Source organism: Pleurodeles waltl, chromosome 6 (assembly GCF_031143425.1).
Source record: "Pleurodeles waltl isolate 20211129_DDA chromosome 6, aPleWal1.hap1.20221129, whole genome shotgun sequence".
Taxonomy (NCBI): domain Eukaryota; kingdom Metazoa; phylum Chordata; class Amphibia; order Caudata; family Salamandridae; genus Pleurodeles; species Pleurodeles waltl.
In genome coordinates this window covers 566650305-566676977 of record NC_090445.1, presented here as the reverse complement: position 1 = coordinate 566676977, position 26673 = coordinate 566650305, and positions in this window count along the sequence as shown.

The window sequence follows — 26673 nt, the reverse complement described above, 5'->3', positions numbered from 1 at the left end:
AAAGAAGGCAGACAAATGGGTCAGAACAAGGGTGAACAGAAAAGTTAATACAGGGGGTGACAAAGATGGCAACAAAAAGAAGGATGGTAAGTCTTCTGACAAGGGTGGGGACAAATCTAAAAATGAGTCTTCATCAGGCCCACAAAAACACTCTGGTGGGGGTGGTGGGCCCAAATCCTCTTTTTAATAAGAACAAGGAAAAGAAACCATGGTGCTATTTATGTAAAATAAAAGGCCATTGGACAACAGATCCCAGTTGTCCAAAGAAAGGCACCAAGCCTCCTACCACTACAACCCCTACTGCTACACCTAGTGTCCCTACTAATAGCAGTGGTGGTGGGAGCAAACCTACTAATAGCCAATCCAAGGGAGTAGCTGGGCTCACTATTGGTAACTTAGTTGGGGTTGGCCTTGTTAGGGAGGCCACAGAGGCTGTGTTAGTCTCTGAGGGGGCTATTGATTTAGCCACCTTAGTTGCTTGTCCCCTTAATATGGATAAGTACAAGCAGCTACCCCTAATAAATGGTGTTGAGGTTCAGGCCTACAGGGACACTGGTGCCAGTGTGACTATGGTCATAGAGAAACTGGTCCACCCTGAACAACACCTACTTGGTCACCAGTACCAAGTAACCAATGCTCACAACAACACACTTAGCCACCCCATGGCTGTTGTAAATCTCTACTGGGGGGGGGTTACTGGTCCAAAGAAAGTTGTGGTAGCTTCAGATTTACCTGTAGACTGTCTATTAGGGAATGATTTGGAGACATCAGCTTGGTCAGATGTGGAGTTGGAGGCCCATGCAGCAATGCTGGGCATCCCAGGGCATATTTTTGCTTTGACAAGGGCTCAGGCCAAAAAGCAAAAAGGACAGGGAAGCTTGGATCCTGGAACAATGGACCAAGTGCTCCCTAAAGCTAGGGCTAGTAGAAGCAAACCACTTCCTACTATCCCTCCCTCTACAGTGGATTCTACTTCTGAGGAAGAAGAATTCCCTCCCTGTGCAGAACCTACACCAGAGGAGCTGGAAGCAGACACTGCTGAGCTTTTGGGTGAAGGGGGGCCTGCCAGAGAGGAGCTGAGTGTGGCACAGCAAACCTGTCCCACATTAGAGGGTCTCAGACAGCAAGCTGTCAAACAGGCTAATGGGGATGTCAGTGACTCTCACAGAGTTTACTGGGAGGACAACCTCTTGTACACTGAGCATAGGGATCCTAAACCTGGAGCTGCCAGGAGATTAGTGATTCCTCAGGAGTACAGAAAGTTCCTCCTAACCCTGGCACATGACATTCCCCTAGCTGGGCATCTAGGACAAATGAAAACTTGGGACAGACTGGTTCCATTATTTCATTGGCCTAGGATGTCTAAGGACACAAAGGAATTTTGTAAGTCCTGTGAAACCTGTCAAGCCAGTGGCAAGACAGGTGGCACCCCAAAGGCACCCCTTATTCCACTGCCTGTGGTTGGGGTTCCCTTTGAAAGGGTAGGGGTTGACATAGTTGGCCCCCTTGACCCTCCTACTGCTTCAGGCAATAGATTTATCTTGGTGGTAGTGGACCATGCCACAAGATATCCTGAAGCTATTGCTTTAAGGACCACTACAGCACCTGCAGTGGCAAAGGCCCTCCTGGGAATATTTTCCAGGGTGGGCTTCCCAAAGGAAGTAGTATCAGACAGGGAAAGCAATTTCATGTCTGCATACTTAAAGGCCATGCGGAAGGAGTGTGGTGTAACTTATAAGTTCACAACACCCTATCACCCACAAACAAATGGACTGGTGGAGAGATTTAACAAAACTCTCAAAGGCATGATTATGGGTCTCCCTGAAAAACTCCGCAGGAGATGGGATATCCTTCTACCATGCCTCCTTTTTGCCTACAGGGAGGTACCCCAGAAAGGAGTGGGCTTCAGCCCCTTTGAACTTCTTTTTGGACACCCTGTTAGGGGTCCACTCACACTTGTAAAGGAGGGTTGGGAACAACCTTTAAAAGCTCCTAAGCAGGATATTGTGGATTATGTACTTGGCCTCAGATCAAGGATGGCTGAGTACATGAAAAAGGCCAGTAAAAACCTTCAGGCCAGCCAAGAGCTCCAGAAGCAATGGCATGATCAGAAGGCTGTTTTGGTTCAGTACCAACCAGGGCAGAAAGTGTGGGTCTTGGAGCCTGTGGCCCCAAGAGCACTCCAAGATAAATGGAGTGGACCCCACACAATTGTTGAAAAGAAGGGAGAAGTCACCTATTTAGTTGACTTAGGCCCTCCAGGAGTCCCCTTAGGGTGCTCCATGTCAACCGCCTGAAACCCTACAATGACAGGGCTGATCTCACCCTGCTCATGGCAACTGATGAGGGACAGGAAGAAGACAGTGATCCTCTACCTGATCTCTTCTCTTACACAGAACAAGATTGTAGGAGGCTGATCTGGCTTGTAGTGAGTACCAAGGGGTACTTGCACCTTGCACCAGGCCCAGTTATCCCTTATTAGTGTATAGGGTGACTAGCAGCTTAGGCTGATAGATAATGGTAGCTTAGCAAAGCAGCTCAGGCTGAACTAGGAGACGTGTGAAGCTACTACAGTACCACTTAGTGTCATATGCACAATATCATAAGAAAACACAATACACAGTTATACTAAAAATAAAGGTACTTTATTTTTATGACAATATGCCAAAGTATCTTAGAGTGTACCCTCAGTGAGAGGATAGGAAATATACACAAGATATATATACACAATAGCAAAAATATGCAGTATAGTCTTAGAAAACAGTGCAAACAATGTATAGTTACAATAGGATGCAATGGGGAAACATAGGGATAGGGGCAACACAAACCATATACTCCAGAAGTGGAATGCGAACCACGAATGGACCCCAAACCTATGTGACCTTGTAGAGGGTCGCTGGGACTATTAGAAAATAGTGAGAGTTAGCAAAATAACCCACCCCAAGACCCTGAAAAGTGAGTGCAAAGTGCACCAAAGTTCCCCTAAGGACAAAATAGTCGTGTTAGAGGGAGAATGCAAGGAAAACACAAATCAGCAATGCAACAACGATGGATTCCTGTCTGAAGGTACCTGTGGAACAAGGGGACCAAGTCCAAAAGTCACAAGCAGCTCGGAGATGGGCAGATGCCCAAGAAATGCCAGCGGTTGGTGCAAAGAAGCTCTTACTAGGCTGAAGAACTGTGAATACTGCAGGAACGACAAGGGCTAGAGACTTCCCCTTTGGAGGATGGATCCCCCACGCCTTGGAGAGTCGTGCAGAAGTGTTTTCCCGCCGGATGGACGCCAACAAGCCTTGCTACACGCAAATCGTGCGTTTGGCGTTTTTGGACGCTGCTGGGGCCCAGGAGGGACCAGGAGGTCGCAAATTGGACCTGCAGAGAGAGGGGACGTCGAGCAAGACAAAGAGCCCTCACTGAAGCAGGTAGCACCCGGAGAAGTGCCAGAAACAGGCACTACGAGGATGCGTGAAACGGTGCTCGCCGAAGTTGCACAAAGGAGTCCCACGTCGCCGGAGACCAACTTAGAAAGTCGTGCAATGCAGGTTAGAGTGCCGTGGACCCAGGCTTGGCTGTGCACACAGGATTTCCGCCGGAAGTGCACAGGGGCCGGAGAAGCTTGCAAAGTCGCGGTTCCCAGCAATGCAGCCCAGCGAGGTGAGGCAAGGACTTACCTCCACCAAACTTGGGCTGAAGAGTCACTGGACTGTGGGGGTCACTTGGACGGTGTCGCTGGATTCGAGGGACCTCGCTCGTCGTGCTGAGAGGAGACCCAAGGGACCGGAGATGCAGCTTTTTGGTGCCTGCGGTTGCAGGGGGAAGATTCCGTCGACCCACGGGAGATTTCTTCGGAGCTTCTGGTGCAGAGAGGAGGCAGGCTACCCCCACAGCATGCACAAGCAGGAAAACAGTCGAGAAGGCGGCAGGATCAGCGTTACAGAGTTGCAGTAGTCGTCTTTGCTACTATGTTGCAGGTTTGCAGGCTTCCAGCGCGGTCAGCGGTCGATTCCTTATCAGAAGGTGAAGAGGGAGATGCAGAGGAACTCGGCTGAGCTCATGCATTCGTTATCTAAAGTTTCCCCAGAGACAGAGACCCTAAATAGCCAGAAAAGAGGGTTTGGCTACCTAGGAGAGAGGAAAGGCTACTAACACCTGAAGGAGCCTATCACAAGGAGTCTCTGACGTCACCTGGTGGCACTGGCCACTCAGAGCAGTCCAGTGTGCCAGCAGCACCTCTGTTTCCAAGATGGCAGAGGTCTGGAGCACACTGGAGGAGCTCTGGACACCTCCCAGGGGAGGTGCAGGTCAGGGGAGTGGTCACTCCCCTTTCCTTTGTCCAGTTTCGCGCCAGAGCAGGGGCTAAGGGGTCCCTGAACCGGTGTAGACTGGCTTATGCAGAATTGGGCACATCTGTGCCCAACAAAGCGTTTCCAGAGGCTGGGGGAGGCTACTCCTCCCCTGCCTTCACACCATTTTCCAAAGGGAGAGGGTGTCACACCCTCTGTCAGAGGAAGTTCTTTGTTCTGCCATCCTGGGCCAGGCCTGGCTGGACCCCAGGAGGGCAGCTGCCTGTCTGAGGGGTTGGCAGCAGCAGCAGCTGCAGAGAAACCCCAGGAAGGGCAGTCTGGCAGTACCAGGGTCTGTGCTACAGACCACTGGGATCATGGAATTGTACCAACAATGCCAGGATGGCATAGAGGGGGCAATTCCATGATCATAGACATGTTACATGGCCATATTCGGAGTTACCATGGTGAAGCTACATATAGGTAGTGACCTATATGTAGTGCACGCGTGTAATGGTGTCCCCGCACTCACAAAGTTCAGTGAATTGTCTCTGAACAATGTGGGGGCACCTTGGCTAGTGCCAGGGTGCCCTCACACTAAGTAACTTTGCACCTAACCTTTACCAGGTAAAGGTTAGACATATAGGTGACTTATAAGTTACTTAAGTGCAGTGTAAAATGGCTGTGAAATAACGTGGACGTTATTTCACTCAGGCTGCAGTGGCAGGCCTGTGTAAGAATTGTCAGAGCTCCCTATGGGTGGCAAAAGAAATGCTGCAGCCCATAGGGATCTCCTGGAACCCCAATACCCTGGGTACCTCAGTACCATATACTAGGGGATTATAAGGGTGTTCTAGTAAGCCAATGTAAATTGGTAAAAATGGTCACTAGCCTGTCAGTGACAATTTGGAAAGAAATGAGAGAGCATAACCACTGAGGTTCTGATCAGCAGAGCCTCAGTGAGACAGTTAGTCACTACACAGGTAACACATACAGGCACACTTATGAGCACTGGGGCCCTGGGTTACCAGGGTCCCAGTGACACATACAACTAAAACAACATATATACAGTGAAAAATGGGGGTAACATGCCAGGCAAGATGGTACTTTCCTACACAACCCCCCCCCAAACGAAGGACAATAAGACTAGCCATTACCTGATGAGTCTTCATTGTCTAAGTGGAAATATCTGGAGAGTCCATCTGCATTGGAGTGGCTACTCCCAGGTCTATGTTCCACTGTATAGTCCATTCCCTGTAGGGATATGGACCACCTCAACAATTTAGGATTTTCACCTTTCATTTGTTTTAGCCAAAGTAGAGGTTTGTGGTCTGTCTGAACAATGAAGTGAGTGCCAAACAGGTATGGCCTCAACTTCTTCAGAGCCCAGACCACAGCAAAGGCCTCCCTCTCAATGGCAGACCAACGCTTTTCTCTAGGGGTCAACCTTCTACTAATAAAAGCAACAGGTTGATCCTGGCCCTCAGAATTAAGTTGTGATAGGACTGCCCCTACTCCTAATTCAGATGCATCAGTTTGGACATAGAATTTTTTAGAGTAACAAGGGCTTTTCAGGACAGGTGCAGAGCACATGGCCTGCTTCAGCTCCTCAAAAGCTTTCTGACAGTTTGCTGTCCATAATACCTTTTTAGGCATTTCCTTGGATGTGAGGTCATTAAGAGGGGCTGCAATGGAGCCATAGTTCTTAATGAACCTCCTGTAATACCCAGTGAGGCCTAGGAAGGCTCTCACCTGAGTCTGAGTGGTAGGGGGAATCCAATCAATAATAGTTTGGATTTTCCCCTGAAGTGGTGCAATCTGTTCCCCACCAACAAGGTGTCCCAGATAAACCACCTTACCCTGCCCTATCTGGCACTTTGAAGCCTTGATAGTGAGGCCTGCCTTTTGCAGGGCCTCCAAAACTTTCCAAAGGTGGACCAGGTGATCATCCCAGCTGGAGCTAAAGACAGCTATATCATCCAAATATGCTGCACTGAAAGCTTCCAGCCCTTGCAGGACTGTGTTCACCAACCTCTGAAAAGTGGCAGGTGCATTTTTCAAACCAAAAGGCATTACAGTAAACTGGTAATGTCCTCCAATGGTAGAAAATGCAGTCTTAGGTTTAGCATCTTCTGACATTTTGATCTGCCAATACCCTGCAGTCAAATCAAAAGTGCTTAGATACTTGGCAGATGCCAGTGTATCTATTAGCTCATCTGCCCTGGGTATAGGGTGAGCATCTGTTTTGGTTACCAAGTTGAGACCTCTATAGTCTACACAAAACCTCATTTCCTTCTTTCCATCTTTAGAATTGGGTTTTGGTACCAGTACCACAGGAGAAGCCCATGGACTGTCAGAGTGCTCAACCACTCCTAGTTCCAACATCTTCTGAACTTCTTGCTTTATGCAGTCCCTGACATGGTCAGGCTGCCTATAGATCTTACTTTTGACAGGTAAACTGTCTCCAGTATCTATAGTGTGCTCACACCAAGAAGTGGTGCCTGGCACAATGGAGAAGAGTTCTGAAAATTGTCCTAGGAGATTTATGCAATTATCTTTCTGCTCAGCAGTAAGACAATCAGCCAAAACTACCCCTTCCACAAGAGCATCTTGTTCTGTGGAAGAGAAGAGATCAGGTAGAGGATCACTGTCTTCTTCCTGTCCCTCATCTGTTGCCATGAGCAGGGTGAGATCAGCCCTGTCATAGTAGGGTTTCAGGCGGTTGACATGGAGCACCCTAAGGGGACTCCTGGCAGTGCCTAAGTCAACCAAGTAGGTGACTTCACCCTTCTTTTCAACAATTGTGTGTGGACCACTCCATTTATCTTGGAGTGCTCTTGGGGCCACAGGCTCCAAGACCCACACTTTCTGCCCTGGTTGGTACTGAACCAAAACAGCCTTCTGGTCATGCCATTGCTTCTGGAGCTCTTGGCTGGCCTGAAGGTTTTTACTGGCCTTTTTCATGTACTCAGCCATCCTTGATCTGAGGCCAAGTACATAATCCACAATATCCTGCTTAGGAGCTTTTAAAGGTTGTTCCCAACCCTCCTTTACAAGTGTGAGTGGACCCCTAACAGGGTGTCCAAAAAGAAGTTCAAAGGGGCTGAAGCCCACTCCTTTCTGGGGTACTTCCCTGTAGGCAAAAAGGAGGCATGGTAGAAGGATATCCCATCTCCTGCGGAGTTTTTCAGGGAGTCCCATAATCATGCCTTTGAGAGTTTTATTAAATCTCTCCACCAGTCCATTTGTTTGTGGATGATAGGGTGTTGTGAACTTGTAAGTTACACCACACTCCTTCCACATGGCCTTTAAGTATGCAGACATGAAATTGCTTCCTCTGTCTGATACTACTTCCTTTGGGAAGCCCACCCTGGAAAATATTCCCAGGAGGGCCTTTGCCACTGCAGGAGCTGTAGTGGTCCTTAAAGGAATAGCTTCAGGATATCTTGTGGCATGGTCCACTACCACTAAGATAAACCTATTGCCTGAAGCAGTAGGAGGGTCAAGGGGGCCAACTATGTCAACCCCTACCCTTTCAAAGGGAACCCCAACCACAGGCAGTGGGATAAGGGGTGCCTTTGGAGTGCCACCTGTCTTGCCACTGGCTTGACAGGTTTCACAGGACTTACAAAATTCTTTTGTGTCCTCAGACATCCTAGGCCAATGAAACAGTGGTACCAATCTGTCCCAAGTTTTCATTTGACCCAGGTGCCCAGCTAAGGGAATGTCATGTGCCAGTGTTAGGAGGAACTTTCTGTACTCCTGAGGAATCACTAATCTCCTGGCAGCTCCAGTTTTAGGATCCCTATGCTCAGTGTACAAGAGGTTGTCCTCCCAATAAACTCTGTGTGAGTCACTGACATCCCCATTAGCCTGTTTGACAGCTTGCTGTCTGAGACCCTCTAATGTGGGACAGGTTTGCTGTGCCACACTCAGCTCCTCTCTGGCAGGCCCCCCTTCACCCAAAAGCTCAGCAGTGTCTGCTTCCAGCTCCTCTGGTGTAGGTTCTGCACAGGGAGGGAATTCTTCTTCCTCAGAAGTAGAATCCACTGTAGAGGGAGGGATAGTAGGAAGTGGTTTGCTTCTACTAGCCCTAGCTTTAGGGAGCACTTGGTCCATTGTTCCAGGATCCAAGCTTCCCTGTCCTTTTTGCTTTTTGGCCTGAGCCCTTGTCAAAGCAAAAATATGCCCTGGGATGCCCAGCATTGCTGCATGGGCCTCCAACTCCACATCTGACCAAGCTGATGTCTCAAAATCGTTCCCTAATAGACAGTCTACAGGTAAATCTGAAGCTACCACAACTTTCTTTGGACCAGATACCCCCCCCCAGTTGAGATTTACAACAGCCATGGGGTGGCTTTGTGTTATGCTGTGAGCATCGGTTACTTGGTACTGGTGTCCAAGTATGTGTTGTTCAGGGTGCACCAGTTTCTCAATCACCATTGTGACACTGGCACCTGTGTCCCTGTAGGCCTGGACCTCAACACCATTTATTAGGGCTAGTTGCTTGTACTTCTCCAAGTTATGGGGGCAAGCAACCAAAGTGGCTAAGTCAATAGCCCCTTCAGAGACTAAAGTAGCCTCTGTGGTCTCCCTAATCAGACCAACCCCAACTAAATTACCAAAAGTGAGCCCAGCTACTCCCTTGGATTGGCTATTAGTAGGTTTGCTCCCACCACCACTGCTATTAGTAGGGACACTAGGTGTAGCAGTAGGGGTTGTAGTGGTAGGAGCTGTGGTGCCTTTCTTTGGACAACTGGGATCTGTTGTCCAATGGCCTTTTATCTTACATAAATAGCACCATGGTTTCTTTTCCTTGTTCTGATTAAAGGAGGATTTGGGCCCACCACCCCCACCAGAGTGTTTTTGTGGGCCTGATGAAGACTCATTTTTAGATTTGTCCCCACCCTTGTCAGAAGACTTACCATCCTTCTTTTTGTTGCCATCTTTGTCACCCCCTGTATGAACTTTTCTGTTCACTCTTGTTCTGACCCATTTGTCTGCCTTCTTTCCCAATTCTTGGGGAGAGGTCAGATCAGAGTCCACCAAGTACTGGTGCAACAAATCAGACACACAATTATTAAGAATATGCTCTCTCAGGATTAAGTTATACAGGCTGTCATAATCAGTAACTTTACTGCCATGTAACCACCCCTCCAAGGCCTTCACTGCCTGGTCAATGAAATCAACCCAGTCTTGTGAAGACTCCTTTTTGGTATCTCTGAACTTGATCCTGTACTGTTCAGTGGTTAAGCCATAACCATCCAGGAGTGCATTCTTAAGAACTTGGAAATTGTTAGCATCATTTTCTTTTACAGTAAGGAGCCTATCCCTACCTTTTCCAGTAAATGATAGCCATAGGATAGCAGCCCACTGCTTTTGAGGGACATCCTGTACAGCACAGGCCCTCTCAAGTGCAGCAAACCACTTGTTAATGTCATCCCCCTCCTTGTAAGGGGGAACTATCTTATGCAGATTCCTGGAATCATGCTCTTTTGCAGGATGACTATGGGGAATACTGCTGCTGCCACCATGGGTATCTAAACCCATTTTCTGTCTTTCCCTCTCTATTTCTAAAGACTGTCTATCCAAATCCAGCTGTTGCTTCTTGAGCTTCAGTCTGGTTTGCTCCACTCTCAATCTATTGAGCTCCCTTTCCAACAATCTGTCATCAGGGTGGGTGGGAGGGACATTTCTAGATACAGAGGTATGATGGGAATGAACAGAAGGAGACCTGTCCCTTACAGAGGGCACCCTAACAGCTTGGCTACCAGTATAATGTGAGAGCACATCATCAGTATGATGTGATTCAACCTCTGTACCAACTATGCTAGACTGTCTAGTAATGGGCAGGCTGAGAAGTTTCTTTCCTGAACCTTTTCCTGGGGGAGTCCCTGGATCAGATTGAGAACCATTAGCTACTTTTTCTACAGATTGGGCACTTATGGCCTTATCCTGTACTCTAAGCATATTAATTAACAGTTCTAAGGAAGGATTCTTCCCTACACTCAAACCTCTCTCTATGCAGAGACTCCTTGCTCCTTTCCAGCTAAGGTGATCATATGCAAGTTTGGACAGTTCAACTTTTTGGCCTGTGCCAGACATTTTTTAGAGAGAGTTAAAGTGATAGACAAAGAGAAAAAAGTTTTCAGAACTTTTTGGAAAGACAGAAAAAACTTTTTAAACTTTTAAGAACTTTTTGAAAGTTTAGTAGTACTTTTCAGCACTTAGAAAAGAGTGAAAAGAGGAAATGCAAAACTTTTTGGCTATGTGTATATACACTGACCTTGTTTTGTATATTTTTCTCTTATGAAAAGTACAATGACAAGAGTGGTAAGTAGTCTCAAGCACTTATCCCACCACTGCACAACCAATGTAGGAGGCTGGACTGGCTTGTAGTGAGTACCAAGGGGTACTTGCACCTTGCACCAGGCCCAGTTATCCCTTATTAGTGTATAGGGTGTCTAGCAGCTTAGGCTGATAGATAATGGTAGCTTAGCAAAGCAGCTCAGGCTGAACTAGGAGACGTGTGAAGCTACTACAGTACCACTTAGTGTCATATGCACAATATCATAAGAAAACACAATACACAGTTATACTAAAAATAAAGGTACTTTATTTTTATGACAATATGCCAAAGTATCTTAGAGTGTACCCTCAGTGAGAGGATAGGAAATATACACAAGATATATATACACAATAGCAAAAATATGCAGTATAGTCTTAGAAAACAGTGCAAACAATGTATAGTTACAATAGGATGCAATGGGGAAACATAGGGATAGGGGCAACACAAACCATATACTCCAGAAGTGGAATGCGAACCACGAATGGACCCCAAACCTATGTGACCTTGTAGAGGGTCGCTGGGACTATTAGAAAATAGTGAGAGTTAGCAAAATAACCCACCCCAAGACCCTGAAAAGTGAGTGCAAAGTGCACCAAAGTTCCCCTAAGGACAAAATAGTCGTGTTAGAGGGAGAATGCAAGGAAAACACAAATCAGCAATGCAACAACGATGGATTCCTGTCTGAAGGTACCTGTGGAACAAGGGGACCAAGTCCAAAAGTCACAAGCAGCTCGGAGATGGGCAGATGCCCAAGAAATGCCAGCGGTTGGTGCAAAGAAGCTCTTACTAGGCTGAAGAACTGTGAATACTGCAGGAACGACAAGGGCTAGAGACTTCCCCTTTGGAGGATGGATCCCCCACGCCTTGGAGAGTCGTGCAGAAGTGTTTTCCCGCCGGATGGACGCCAACAAGCCTTGCTACACGCAAATCGTGCGTTTGGCGTTTTTGGACGCTGCTGGGGCCCAGGAGGGACCAGGAGGTCGCAAATTGGACCTGCAGAGAGAGGGGACGTCGAGCAAGACAAAGAGCCCTCACTGAAGCAGGTAGCACCCGGAGAAGTGCCAGAAACAGGCACTACGAGGATGCGTGAAACGGTGCTCGCCGAAGTTGCACAAAGGAGTCCCACGTCGCCGGAGACCAACTTAGAAAGTCGTGCAATGCAGGTTAGAGTGCCGTGGACCCAGGCTTGGCTGTGCACACAGGATTTCCGCCGGAAGTGCACAGGGGCCGGAGAAGCTTGCAAAGTCGCGGTTCCCAGCAATGCAGCCCAGCGAGGTGAGGCAAGGACTTACCTCCACCAAACTTGGGCTGAAGAGTCACTGGACTGTGGGGGTCACTTGGACGGTGTCGCTGGATTCGAGGGACCTCGCTCGTCGTGCTGAGAGGAGACCCAAGGGACCGGAGATGCAGCTTTTTGGTGCCTGCGGTTGCAGGGGGAAGATTCCGTCGACCCACGGGAGATTTCTTCGGAGCTTCTGGTGCAGAGAGGAGGCAGGCTACCCCCACAGCATGCACAAGCAGGAAAACAGTCGAGAAGGCGGCAGGATCAGCGTTACAGAGTTGCAGTAGTCGTCTTTGCTACTATGTTGCAGGTTTGCAGGCTTCCAGCGCGGTCAGCGGTCGATTCCTTATCAGAAGGTGAAGAGGGAGATGCAGAGGAACTCGGCTGAGCTCATGCATTCGTTATCTAAAGTTTCCCCAGAGACAGAGACCCTAAATAGCCAGAAAAGAGGGTTTGGCTACCTAGGAGAGAGGAAAGGCTACTAACACCTGAAGGAGCCTATCACAAGGAGTCTCTGACGTCACCTGGTGGCACTGGCCACTCAGAGCAGTCCAGTGTGCCAGCAGCACCTCTGTTTCCAAGATGGCAGAGGTCTGGAGCACACTGGAGGAGCTCTGGACACCTCCCAGGGGAGGTGCAGGTCAGGGGAGTGGTCACTCCCCTTTCCTTTGTCCAGTTTCGCGCCAGAGCAGGGGCTAAGGGGTCCCTGAACCGGTGTAGACTGGCTTATGCAGAATTGGGCACATCTGTGCCCAACAAAGCGTTTCCAGAGGCTGGGGGAGGCTACTCCTCCCCTGCCTTCACACCATTTTCCAAAGGGAGAGGGTGTCACACCCTCTCTCAGAGGAAGTTCTTTGTTCTGCCATCCTGGGCCAGGCCTGGCTGGACCCCAGGAGGGCAGCTGCCTGTCTGAGGGGTTGGCAGCAGCAGCAGCTGCAGAGAAACCCCAGGAAGGGCAGTCTGGCAGTACCAGGGTCTGTGCTACAGACCACTGGGATCATGGAATTGTACCAACAATGCCAGGATGGCATAGAGGGGGCAATTCCATGATCATAGACATGTTACATGGCCATATTCGGAGTTACCATGGTGAAGCTACATATAGGTAGTGACCTATATGTAGTGCACGCGTGTAATGGTGTCCCCGCACTCACAAAGTTCAGTGAATTGGCTCTGAACAATGTGGGGGCACCTTGGCTAGTGCCAGGGTGCCCTCACACTAAGTAACTTTGCACCTAACCTTTACCAGGTAAAGGTTAGACATATAGGTGACTTATAAGTTACTTAAGTGCAGTGTAAAATGGCTGTGAAATAACGTGGACGTTATTTCACTCAGGCTGCAGTGGCAGGCCTGTGTAAGAATTGTCAGAGCTCCCTATGGGTGGCAAAAGAAATGCTGCAGCCCATAGGGATCTCCTGGAACCCCAATACCCTGGGTACCTCAGTACCATATACTAGGGGATTATAAGGGTGTTCTAGTAAGCCAATGTAAAAAGTTTTGGAGGCCCTGCAAAAGGCAGGCCTCACTATCAAGGCTTCAAAGTGCCAGATAGGGCAGGGTAAGGTGGTTTATCTGGGACACCTTGTTGGTGGGGAACAGATTGCACCACTTCAGGGGAAAATCCAAACAATTATTGATTGGGTTCCCCCTACCACTCAGACTCAGGTGAGAGCCTTCCTAGGCCTCACTGGGTATTACAGGAGGTTCATTAAGAACTATGGCTCCATTGCAGCCCCTCTTAATGACCTCACATCCAAGAAAATGCCTAAAAAGGTATTATGGACAGCAAACTGTCAGAAAGCTTTTGAGGAGCTGAAGCAGGCCATGTGCTCTGCACCTGTCCTGAAAAGCCCTTGTTACTCTAAAAAATTCTATGTCCAAACTGATGCATCTGAATTAGGAGTAGGGGCAGTCCTATCACAACTTAATTCTGAGGGCCAGGATCAACCTGTTGCTTTTATTAGTAGGAGGTTGACCCCTAGAGAAAAGCGTTGGTCTGCCATTGAGAGGGAGGCCTTTGCTGTGGTCTGGGCACTGAAGAAGTTGAGGCCATACCTGTTTGGCACTCACTTCATTGTTCAGACAGAGCACAAACCTCTACTTTGGCTAAAACAAATGAAAGGTGAAAATCCTAAATTGTTGAGGTGGTCCATATCCCTACAGGGAATGGACTATACAGTGGAACATAGACCTGGGAGTAGCCACTCCAATGCAGATGGACTCTCCAGATATTTCCACTTAGACAATGAAGACTCATCAGGTCATGGCTAGTCTTATTGTCCTTCATTTGGGGGGGGGGGTTGTGTAGGAAAGTACCATCTTGCCTGGCATGTTACCCCCATTTTTCACTGTATATATGTTGTTTTAGTTGTATGTGTCACTGGGACCCTGGTAACCCAGGGCCCCAGTGCTCATAAGTGTGCCTGAATGTGTTACCTGTGTAGTGACTAACTGTCTCACTGAGGCTCTGCTAATCAGAACCTCAGTGGTTATGCTCTCTCATTTCTTTCCAAATTGTCACTGACAGGCTAGTGACTATTTTTACCAATTTACATTGGCTTACTGGAACACCCTTATAATTCCCTAGTATATGGTACTGAGGTACCCAGGGTATTGGGGTTCCAGGAGATCCCTATGGGCTGCAGCATTTCTTTTGCCACCCATAGGGAGCTCTGACAATTCTTACACAGGCCTGCCACTGCAGCCTGAGTGAAATAACGTCCACGTTATTTCACAGCCATTTTACACTGCATTTAAGTAACTTATAAGTCACCTATATGTCTAACCTTTAGCTGGTAAAGGTTAGGTGGAAAGTTACTTAGTGTGAGGGCACCCTGGCACTAGCCAAGGTGCCCCCACATTGTTCAGAGCCAATTCCCTGAACTTTGTGAGTGCGGGGACACCATTATACGCGTGCACTACATATAGGTCACTACCTATATGTAGCTTCACAATGGTAACTCCGAATATGGCCATGTAACATGTCTATGATCATGGAATTGCCCCCTCTATACCATCCTGGCATAGTTGGCACAATCCCATGACCCCAGTGGTCTGTAGCACAGACCCTGGTACTGCCAAACTGCCCTTCCTGGGGTTTCACTGCAGCTGCTGCTGCTGCCAACCCCTCAGACAGGCATCTGCCCTCCTGGGGTCCAGCCAGGCCTGGCCCAGGATGGCAGAACAAAGAACTTCCTCTGAGAGAGGGTGTGACACCCTCTCCCTTTGGAAAATGGTGTGAAGGCAGGGGAGGAGTAGCCTCCCCCAGCCTCTGGAAATGATTTGTTGGGCACAGATGTGCCCAATTCTGCATAAGCCAGTCTACACCGGTTCAGGGGACCCCTTAGCCCTGCTCTGGCGCGAAACTGGACAAAGGAAAGGGGAGTGACCACTCCCCTGACCTGCACCTCCCCTGGGAGGTGTCCAGAGCTCCTCCAGTGTGCTCCAGACCTCTGCCATCTTGGAAACAGAGGTGCTGCTGGCACACTGGACTGCTCTGAGTGGCCAGTGCCACCAGGTGACGTCAGAGACTCCTTCTGATAGGCTCCTTCAGGTGTTAGTAGCCTATCCTCTCTCCTAGGTAGCCAAACCCTCTTTTCTGGCTATTTAGGGTCTCTGTCTCTGGGGAAACTTTAGATAACGAATGCAAGAGCTCATCCGAGTTCCTCTGGATCTCTCTCTTCACCTTCTGCCAAGGAATCGACTGCTGACCGCGCTGGAAGCCAGCAAACCTGCAACATAGTAGCAAAGACGACTACTGCAACTCTGTAACGCTGATCCTGCCGCCTTCTCGACTGTTTTCCTGCTTGTGCATGCTGTGGGGGTAGTCTGCCTCCTCTCTGCACCAGAAGCTCCGAAGAAATCTCCCGTGGGTCGACGGAATCTTCCCCCTGCAACCGCAGGCACCAAAAAGCTGCATTACCGGTCCCTTGGGTCTCCTCTCAGCACGACGCGCGAGGTCCCTCGAATCCAGCGACTCTGTCCAAGTGACCCCCACAGTCCAGTGACTCTTCAGTCCAAGTTTGGTGGAGGTAAGTCCTTGCCTCACCTCGCTGGGCTGCATTGCTGGGAACCGCGACTTTTGCAGCTACTCCGGCCCCTGTGCACTTCCAGCGGAAATCCTTTGTGCACAGCCAAGCCTGGGTCCACGGCACTCTAACCTGCATTGCACGACTTTCTAAGTTGGTCTCCGGCGACGTGGGACCCCTTTGTGCGACTTCGGGTGAGCACCGTTTCACGCATCCTCGTAGTGCCTGTTTCTGGCACTTCTCCGGGAGCTACCTGCTGCTGAGAGGGCTCCTTGTCTTGCTCGACGTCCCCTCTCTCTCCTGGTCCAATTTGCGACCTCCTGGTCCCTCCAGGGCCACAGCAGCGTCCAAAAACGCTAACCACACGATTTGCAGCTAGCAAGGCTTGTTGGCGTTCTTTCGGCGGGAAAACACTTCTGCACGACTCTCCACGGCGAGCGGGATCCGTCCACCAAAGGGGAAGTCTCTAGCCCTTTTCGTTCCTGCAGAAACCTCAGCTTCTTCTGTCCAGTAGAAGCTTCTTTGCATCCACAGCTGGCATTTCCTGGGCATATGCCCATCTCCGACTTGCTTGTGACTTTTGGACTTGGTCCCCTTGTTCCACAGGTACCCTAGATTGGAAATCCACAGTTGTTGCATTGTTGGTTTGTGTCTTTCCTGCAGTATTCCTCTAACACGACTTCTTTGTCCTTAGGGGAACTTTAGTGCACTTTGCACTCACTTTTCAGGGTCTTGGGGAGGGTTATTTTTCTAACTCTCACTATTTTCTAATAGTCCCAGCGACCCTCTACAAGGTCACATAGGTTTGGGGTCCATTCGTGGTTCGCATTCCACTTTTGGAGTATATGGTTTGTGTTGCCCCTATCCCTATGTTTCCCCATTGCATCCTATTGTAACTATACATTGTTTGCACTGTTTTCTAAGACTATACTGCATATTTTTGCTATTGTGTATATATATCTTGTGTATATTTCCTATCCTCTCACTGAGGGTACACTCTAAGATACTTTGGCATATTGTCATAAAAATAAAGTACCTTTATTTTTAGTATAACTGTGTATTGTGTTTTCTTATGATATTGTGCAAGTGACACTTGTGGTACTGTAGTAGCTTCACACGTCTCCTAGTTCAGCCTAAGCTGCTCTGCTAAGCTACCATTATCTATCAGCCTGAGCTGCTAGACACCCTATACACTCATAAGGGATAACTGGGCCTGGTGCAAGGTGCAAGTACCCCTTGGTACTCACTACAAGCCAGTCCAGCCTCCTACATTGGTTGTGCAGCGGTTGGATAAGTGCTTTGAGACTACTTACCACTCTTGTCATTGTACTTTTCATAAGTAAAAAATATACAAAACAAGGTCAGTGTATATACACATAGCCAAAAAGTTTTGCATTTCCTCTTTTCACTCTTTTCTAAGTGCTGAAAAGTACTTCTAACTTTCTAAAAAGTTCTAAAAAGTTAAAAAAGTTTTTTTCTCTGTCTTTCTAAAAGCTCTGACAAACTTTTTATCTTTTACTATCACTTTAACTCTCTCTAAAAATGTCTGGCACAGGCCAAAATGTTGATCTGTCCAAACTTGCATATGACCACCTTAGCTGGAAAGGAGCAAGGAGTCTCTGTGTAGAGAGAGGTTTGAGTGTAGGGAAGAATCCTTCCTTGGAACTGTTACTTAACATGCTTAGAGAACAGGATAAGGCTAGAAGTGCCCCATCTGTTGAAAAAGTAGCTAATGGTTCTCAATCTGATCCAGGGACTCCCCCAGGAAAAGATTCTGGAAAGAAACTTCCTAGCCTGCCCATTACTAGACAGTCTAGCATAGTTGGTAATGATGATGAGCCACACCATACAAATAGTGTTGTCTCACATCATAGCAAAAGCATTTATTCTCACCATACTGGTAGTGATGTTTCTGTTAGCCAAGCTGTTAGGGTGGATTCTGTAAGGGACAGGTCTCCTTCTGTCCATTCTCACCATACTTCTGTTTCAAGGCATGTCCCTCCCACCCACCCTGATGACAGATTTTTAGAAAGGGAGCTCAATAGATTGAGAGTGGAACAAACCAGACTGAAGCTCAAAAAGCAACAGCTGGATTTGGATAGACAGACTTTAGAAGTAGAGAAGGAGAGACAGAAATTGGGTTTAGAAACCCATGGTGGCAGCAGCAGTATTCCCCATAGTCATCCTGCAAAAGAGCATGATTCCAGGAATCTGCACAAGATAGTTCCCCCTTATAAGGAGGGGGATGACATTAACAAGTGGTTTGCTGCACTTGAGAGGGCCTGTGTTGTACAGGATGTCCCTCAAAGGCAGTGGGCTGCTATCCTATGGCTATCATTTAGTTGAAAAGGTAGGGATAGGCTCCTTACTGTGAAAGAAAATGATGCTAATAATTTCCAAGTTCTTAAGAATGCACTCCTGGATGGTTATGGCTTAACCACTGAACAATACAGGATAAAGTTCAGAGAGACCAAAAAGGAGTCTTCACAAGACTGGGTTGATTTCATTGACCATTCAGTGAAGGCCTTGGAGGGGTGGTTACATGGCAGTAAAGTTACTGATTATGACAGCCTGTATAACTTGATCCTGAGAGAGCATATTCTTAATAATTGTGTGTCTGATTTGTTGCACCAGTACTTGGTGGACTCTGATCTGACCTCTCCCCAAGAATTGGGAAAGAAGGCAGACAAATGGGTCAGAACAAGGGTGAACAGAAAAGTTAATACAGGGGGTGACAAAGATGGCAACAAAAAGAAGGATGGTAAGTCTTCTGACAAGGGTGGGGACAAATCTAAAAATGAGTCTTCATCAGGCCCACAAAAACACTCTGGTGGGGGTGGTGGGCCCAAATCCTCTTTTTAATAAGAACAAGGAAAAGAAACCATGGTGCTATTTATGTAAAATAAAAGGCCATTGGACAACAGATCCCAGTTGTCCAAAGAAAGGCACCAAGCCTCCTACCACTACAACCCCTACTGCTACACCTAGTGTCCCTACTAATAGCAGTGGTGGTGGGAGCAAACCTACTAATAGCCAATACAAGGGAGTAGCTGGGCTCACTATTGGTAACTTAGTTGGGGTTGGCCTTATTAGGGAGGCCACAGAGGCTGTGTTAGTCTCTGAGGGGGCTATTGATTTAGCCACCTTAGTTGCTTGTCCCTTTAATATGGATAAGTACAAGCAGCTACCCCTAATAAATGGTGTTGAGGTTCAGGCCTACAGGGACACTGGTGCCAGTGTGACTATGGTCATAGAGAAACTGGTCCACCCTGAACAACACCTACTTGGTCACCAGTACCAAGTAACCAATGCTCACAACAACACACTTAGCCACCCCATGGCTGTTGTAAATCTCTACTGGGGGGGGGTTACTGGTCCAAAGAAAGTTGTGGTAGCTTCAGATTTACCTGTAGACTGTCTATTAGGGAATGATTTGGAGACATCAGCTTGGTCAGATGTGGAGTTGGAGGCCCATGCAGCAATGCTGGGCATCCCAGGGCATATTTTTGCTTTGACAAGGGCTCAGGCCAAAAAGCAAAAAGGACAGGGAAGCTTGGATCCTGGAACAATGGACCAAGTGTTCCCTAAAGCTAGGGCTAGTAGAAGCAAACCACTTCCTACTATCCCTCCCTCTACAGTGGATTCTACTTCTGAGGAAGAAGAATTCCCTCCCTGTGCAGAACCTACACCAGAGGAGCTGGAAGCAGACACTGCTGAGCTTTTGGGTTAAGGGGGGCCTGCCAGAGAGGAGCTGAGTGTGGCACAGCAAACCTGTCCCACATTAGAGGGTCTCAGACAGCAAGCTGTCAAACAGGCTAATGGGGATGTCAGTGACTCTCACAGAGTTTACTGGGAGGACAACCTCTTGTACACTGAGCATAGGGATCCTAAACCTGGAGCTGCCAGGAGATTAGTGATTCCTCAGGAGTACAGAAAGTTCCTCCTAACCCTGGCACATGACATTCCCCTAGCTGGGCATCTAGGACAAATGAAAACTTGGGACAGACTGGTTCCATTATTTCATTGGCCTAGGATGTCTGAGGACACAAAGGAATTTTGTAAGTCCTGTGAAACCTGTCAAGCCAGTGGCAAGACAGGTGGCACCCCAAAGGCACCCCTTATTCCACTGCCTGTGGTTGGGGTTCCCTTTGAAAGGGTAGGGGTTGACATAGTTGGCCCCCTTGACCCTCCTACTGCTTCAGGCAATAGATTTATCTTGGTGGTAGTGGACCATGCCACAAGATATCCTGAAGCTATTGCTTTAAGGACCACTACAGCACCTGCAGTGGCAAAGGCCCTCCTGGGAATATTTTCCAGGGTGGGCTTCCCAAAGGAAGTAGTATCAGACAGGGAAAGCAATTTCATGTCTGCATACTTAAAGGCCATGCGGAAGGAGTGTGGTGTAACTTATAAGTTCACAACACCCTATCACCCACAAACAAATGGACTGGTGGAGAGATTTAACAAAACTCTCAAAGGCATGATTATGGGACTCCCTGAAAAACTCCGCAGGAGATGGGATATCCTTCTACCATGCCTCCTTTTTGCCTACAGGGAGGTACCCCAGAAAGGAGTGGGCTTCAGCCCCTTTGAACTTCTTTTTGGACACCCTGTTAGGGGTCCACTCACACTTGTAAAGGAGGGTTGGGAACAACCTTTAAAAGCTCCTAAGCAGGATATTGTGGATTATGTACTTGGCCTCAGATCAAGGATGGCTGAGTACATGAAAAAGGCCAGTAAAAACCTTCAGGCCAGCCAAGAGCTCCAGAAGCAATGGCATGATCAGAAGGCTGTTTTGGTTCAGTACCAACCAGGGCAGAAAGTGTGGGTCTTGGAGCCTGTGGCCCCAAGAGCACTCCAAGATAAATGGAGTGGACCCCACACAATTGTTGAAAAGAAGGGAGAAGTCACCTATTTAGTTGACTTAGGCCCTCCAGGAGTCCCCTTAGGGTGCTCCATGTCAACCGCCTGAAACCCTACAATGACAGGGCTGATCTCACCCTGCTCATGGCAACTGATGAGGGACAGGAAGAAGACAGTGATCCTCTACCTGATCTCTTCTCTTACACAGAACAAGATGCTCTGGTGGAAGGTGTAGTTTTGGCTGATTGTCTTACTGCTGAGCAGAAAGACAATTGCATAAATCTCCTAGATCAATTCTCTGAACTCTTCTCTACGGTGCCAAGTACCACTTCTTGGTGTGATCACACTATAGATACTGGAGACAGCTTGCCTGTCAAAAGTAAGATCTATAGGCAGCCTGACCATGTCAGGGACTGCATAAAGCAAGAGGTCCAGAAAATGTTAGAACTAGGAGTGGTTGAGCACTCTGACAGTCCATGGGCTTCTCCTGTGGTACTGGTACCAAAACCCCATTCCAAAGATGGAAAGAAGGAAATGCGGTTTTGTGTAGACTATAGAGGTCTCAACTTGGTAACCAAAACTGATGCTCACCCTATACCCAGGGCAGATGAGCTCATAGATACACTGGCATCTGCCAAGTATCTAAGCACTTTTGACTTGACTGCAGGGTATTGGCAGATCAAATTGTCAGAAGATGCTAAACCTAAGACTGCATTTTCTACCATTGGAGGACATTACCAGTTTACTGTAATGCCTTTTGGTTTGAAAAATGCACCTGCCACTTTTCAGAGGTTGGTGAACACAGTCCTGCAAGGGCTGGAAGCTTTTAGTGCAGCATATTTGGACGATATAGCTGTCTTTAGCTCCAGCTGGGATGATCACCTGGTCCACCTATGGAAAGTTTTGGAGGCCCTGCAAAAGGCAGGCCTCACTATCAAGGCTTCAAAGTGCCAGATAGGGCAGGGTAAGGTGGTTTATCTGGGACACCTTGTTGGTGGGGAACAGATTGCACCACTTCAGGGGAAAATCCAAACAATTATTGATTGGGTTCCCCCTACCACTCAGACTCAGGTGAGAGCCTTCCTAGGCCTCACTGGGTATTACAGGAGGTTCATTAAGAACTATGGCTCCATTGCAGCCCCTCTTAATGACCTCACATCCAAGAAAATGCCTAAAAAGGTATTATGGACAGCAAACTGTCAGAAAGCTTTTGAGGAGCTGAAGCAGGCCATGTGCTCTGCACCTGTCCTGAAAAGCCCTTGTTACTCTAAAAAATTCTATGTCCAAACTGATGCATCTGAATTAGGAGTAGGGGCAGTCCTATCACAACTTAATTCTGAGGGCCAGGATCAACCTGTTGCTTTTATTAGTAGGAGGTTGACCCCTAGAGAAAAGCGTTGGTCTGCCATTGAGAGGGAGGCCTTTGCTGTGGTCTGGGCACTGAAGAAGTTGAGGCCATACCTGTTTGGCACTCACTTCATTGTTCAGACAGACCACAAACCTCTACTTTGGCTAAAACAAATGAAAGGTGAAAATCCTAAATTGTTGAGGTGGTCCATATCCCTACAGGGAATGGACTATACAGTGGAACATAGACCTGGGAGTAGCCACTCCAATGCAGATGGACTCTCCAGATATTTCCACTTAGACAATGAAGACTCATCAGGTCATGGCTAGTCTTATTGTCCTTCGTTTGGGGGGGGGGTTGTGTAGGAAAGTACCATCTTGCCTGGCATGTTACCCCCATTTTTCACTGTATATATGTTGTTTTAGTTGTATGTGTCACTGGGACCCTGGTAACCCAGGGCCCAAGTGCTCATAAGTGTGCCTGAATGTGTTACCTGTGTAGTGACTAACTGTCTCACTGAGGCTCTGCTAATCAGAACCTCAGTGGTTATGCTATCTCATTTCTTTCCAAATTGTCACTGACAGGCTAGTGACTATTTTTACCAATTTACATTGGCTTACTGGAACACCCTTATAATTCCCTAGTATATGGTACTGAGGTACCCAGGGTATTGGGGTTCCAGGAGATCCCTATGGGCTGCAGCATTTCTTTTGCCACCCATAGGGAGCTCTGACAATTCTTACACAGGCCTGCCACTGCAGCCTGAGTGAAATAACGTCCACGTTATTTCACAGCCATTTTACACTGCATTTAAGTAACTTATAAGTCACCTATATGTCTAACCTTTAACTGGTAAAGGTTAGGTGGAAAGTTACTTAGTGTGAGGGCACCCTGGCACTAGCCAAGGTGCCCCCACATTGTTCAGAGCCAATTCCCTGAACTTTGTGAGTGCGGGGACACCATTACACGCGTGCACTACATATAGGTCACTACCTATATGTAGCTTCACAATGGTAACTCCGAATATGGCCATGTAACATGTCTATGATCATGGAATTGCCCCCTCTATACCATCCTGGCATAGTTGGCACAATCCCATGACCCCAGTGGTCTGTAGCACAGACCCTGGTACTGCCAAACTGCCCTTCCTGGGGTTTCACTGCAGCTGCTGCTGCTGCCAACCCCTCAGACAGGCATCTGCCCTCCTGGGGTCCAGCCAGGCCTGGCCCAGGATGGCAGAACAAAGAACTTCCTCTGAGAGAGGGTGTGACACCCTCTCCCTTTGGAAAATGGTGTGAAGGCAGGGGAGGAGTAGCCTCCCCCAGCCTCTGGAAATGATTTGTTGGGCACAGATGTGCCCAATTCTGCATAAGCCAGTCTACACCGGTTCAGGGGACCCCTTAGCCCTGCTCTGGCGCGAAACTGGACAAAGGAAAGGGGAGTGACCACTCCCCTGACCTGCACCTCCCCTGGGAGGTGTCCAGAGCTCCTCCAGTGTGCTCCAGACCTTTGCCATCTTGGAAACAGAGGTGCTGCTGGCACACTGGACTGCTCTGAGTGGCCAGTGCCACCAGGTGACGTCAGAGACTCCTTCTGATAGGCTCCTTCAGGTGTTAGTAGCCTATCCTCTCTCCTAGGTAGCCAAACCCTCTTTTCTGGCTATTTAGGGTCTCTGTCTCTGGGGAAACTTTAGATAACGAATGCAAGAGCTCATCCGAGTTCCTCTGGATCTCTCTCTTCACCTTCTGCCAAGGAATCGACTGCTGACCGCGCTGGAAGCCAGCAAACCTGCAACATAGTAGCAAAGACGACTACTGCAACTCTGTAACGCTGATCCTGCCGCCTTCTCGACTGTTTTCCTGCTTGTGCATGCTGTGGGGGTAGTCTGCCTCCTCTCTGCACCAGAAGCTCCGAAGAAATCTCCCGTGGGTCGACGGAATCTTCCCCCTGCAACCGCAGGCACCAAAAAGCTGCATTACCGGTCCCTTGGGTCTCCTCTCAGCACGACGCGCGAGGTCCCTCGAATCCAGCGACTCTGTCCAAGTGACCCCCACAGTCCAGTGACTCTTCAGTCCAAGTTTGGTGGAGGTAAGTCCTTGCCTCACCTCGCTGGGCTGCATTGCTGGGAACCGCGACTTTTGCAGCTACTCCGGCCCCTGTGCACTTCCGGCGGAAATCCTTTGTGCACAGCCAAGCCTGGGTCCACGGCACTCTAACCTGCATTGCACGACTTTCTAAGTTGGTCTCCGGCGACGTGGGACCCCTTTGTGCGACTTCGGGTGAGCACCGTTTCACGCATCCTCGTAGTGCCTGTTTCTGGCACTTCTCCGGGAGCTACCTGCTGCTGAGAGGGCTCCTTGTCTTGCTCGACGTCCCCTCTCTCTCCTGGTCCAATTTGCGACCTCCTGGTCCCTCCAGGGCCACAGCAGCGTCCAAAAACGCTAACCGCACGATTTGCAGCTAGCAAGGCTTGTTGGCGTTCTTTCGGCGGGAAAACACGTCTGCACGACTCTCCACGGCGAGCGGGATCCGTCCACCAAAGGGGAAGTCTCTAGCCCTTTTCGTTCCTGCAGAAACCTCAGCTTCTTCTGTCCAGTAGAAGCTTCTTTGCATCCACAGCTGGCATTTCCTGGGCATATGCCCATCTCCGACTTGCTTGTGACTTTTGGACTTGGTCCCCTTGTTCCACAGGTACCCTAGATTGGAAATCCACAGTTGTTGCATTGTTGGTTTCTGTAGTAGCTTCACACGTCTCCTAGTTCAGCCTAAGCTGCTCTGCTAAGCTACCATTATCTATCAGCCTGAGCTGCTAGACACCCTATACACTAATAAGGGATAACTGGGCCTGGTGCAAGGTGCAAGTACCCCTTGGTACTCACTACAAGCCAGTCCAGCCTCCTACAGTGGGCACCCTGGCACTAGCCAAGGTGCCCCCACATTGTTCAGGGCAAATTCCCCGAACTTTGGGAGTGCGGGGACACCATTACACGTGTGCACTATACATAGGTCACTACCTACGTATAGCGTCACAATGGTAACTCCGAACAAGGCCATGTAACATGTCTAAGATCGTGGAATTGTCACCCCAATGCCAGAATGGCATTGGGGGAAATTTCCATGATCCCTGAGTCTCTAGCATAGTGCCCGGATACTGCCAAACTGCCTCGCCGGGTTCTCCACAGTAGCTGCTGCTGCTGCCAACCCCTCAGACAAGTTTCTGCCCTCCTGGGGTCCAGGCAGCCATGGCCCAGGAAGGCAGAACAAAGGATTTCCTCTGAGAGAGTGTGTAACACCCTCCACCTTTGGAAACAGGTGTCAGGGCTTGGGAGGAGTAGCCTCCCCTAGCCTCTGGAAATGCTTTGTGTAGGAGGCTGGACTGGCTTGTAGTGAGTACCAAGGGGTACTTACACCAGGCCCAGGTATCCCTTATTAGTGTATAGGGTGTCTAGCAGCTTAGGCTGATAGATAATGGTAGCTTAGCAGAGCAGCTTAGGCTGAACTAGGAGATGAGTGAAGCTCCTACAGTACTACTAGTGTCACTTGCTCAATATCATAAGAAAACACAATACACAGATATACTAAAAATAAAGGTACTTTATTTTTATGACAATATGTCAAAGTATCTCAGTGAGTATCCTCAGTATGAGGATAGCAAATATACACAAGATATATGTACACAATACCAAAAATATGCAGTATAGTCTTAGAAAACAGTGCAAACAATGTATAGTTACAATAGGATGCAATGGGGACACATAGGGATAGGGGCAACACAAACCATATACTCCAAAAGTGGAATGCGAACCATGAATGGACCCCAAACCTTTGTGACCTTGTAGAGGGTCGCTGGGACTGTAAGAAAACAGTGAGGGTTAGAAAAATAGCCCACCCCAAGACCCTGAAAAGTGAGTGCAAAGTGCACTAAAGTTCCCCAAAGAGCACAGAAGTCGTGATAGGGGAATTCTGCGGGAAAGACACAAACCAGCAACGCAACAACGATGGATTTCCAAATGAGGGTACCTGTGGAACAAGGGGACCAAGTCCAAAAGTCACGACCAAGTCGAGAGTGGGCAGATGCCCAGGAAATGCCAGCTGTGGGTGCAAAGAAGCTGCTACTAGGCAGTAGAAGCTGAGGATTCTGCAGGAACGACAAAGGCTAGACTGCATTGCTTTGTACCGCGTGATTCGCAGCTGCTCCGGCCCCTGAGCACTCTTCCAGGATTTCCTTTGTGCACAGCCAAGCCTGGGTCCCGACACTCTATCCTGCAGTGCACAACCTTCTGAGTTGTCCTCCGGTGTCGTGGGACTCCCTTTTGTAACTTCGCATGGACTCCGGTTCACTTTCCTTCTAAGTGCCTGTTCAGGTACTTTTGCGGGTGCTGCCTGCTTCTGTGAGGGCTCCCTACGTTGCTAGGCACCCCCTCTGTCTCCTCCTCCAAGTGGCGACATCCTGGTCCCTCCTGGGCCACAGCAGCACCCAAAAACCTCTACCACCACCCTTGCAGTTAGCAAGGCTTGT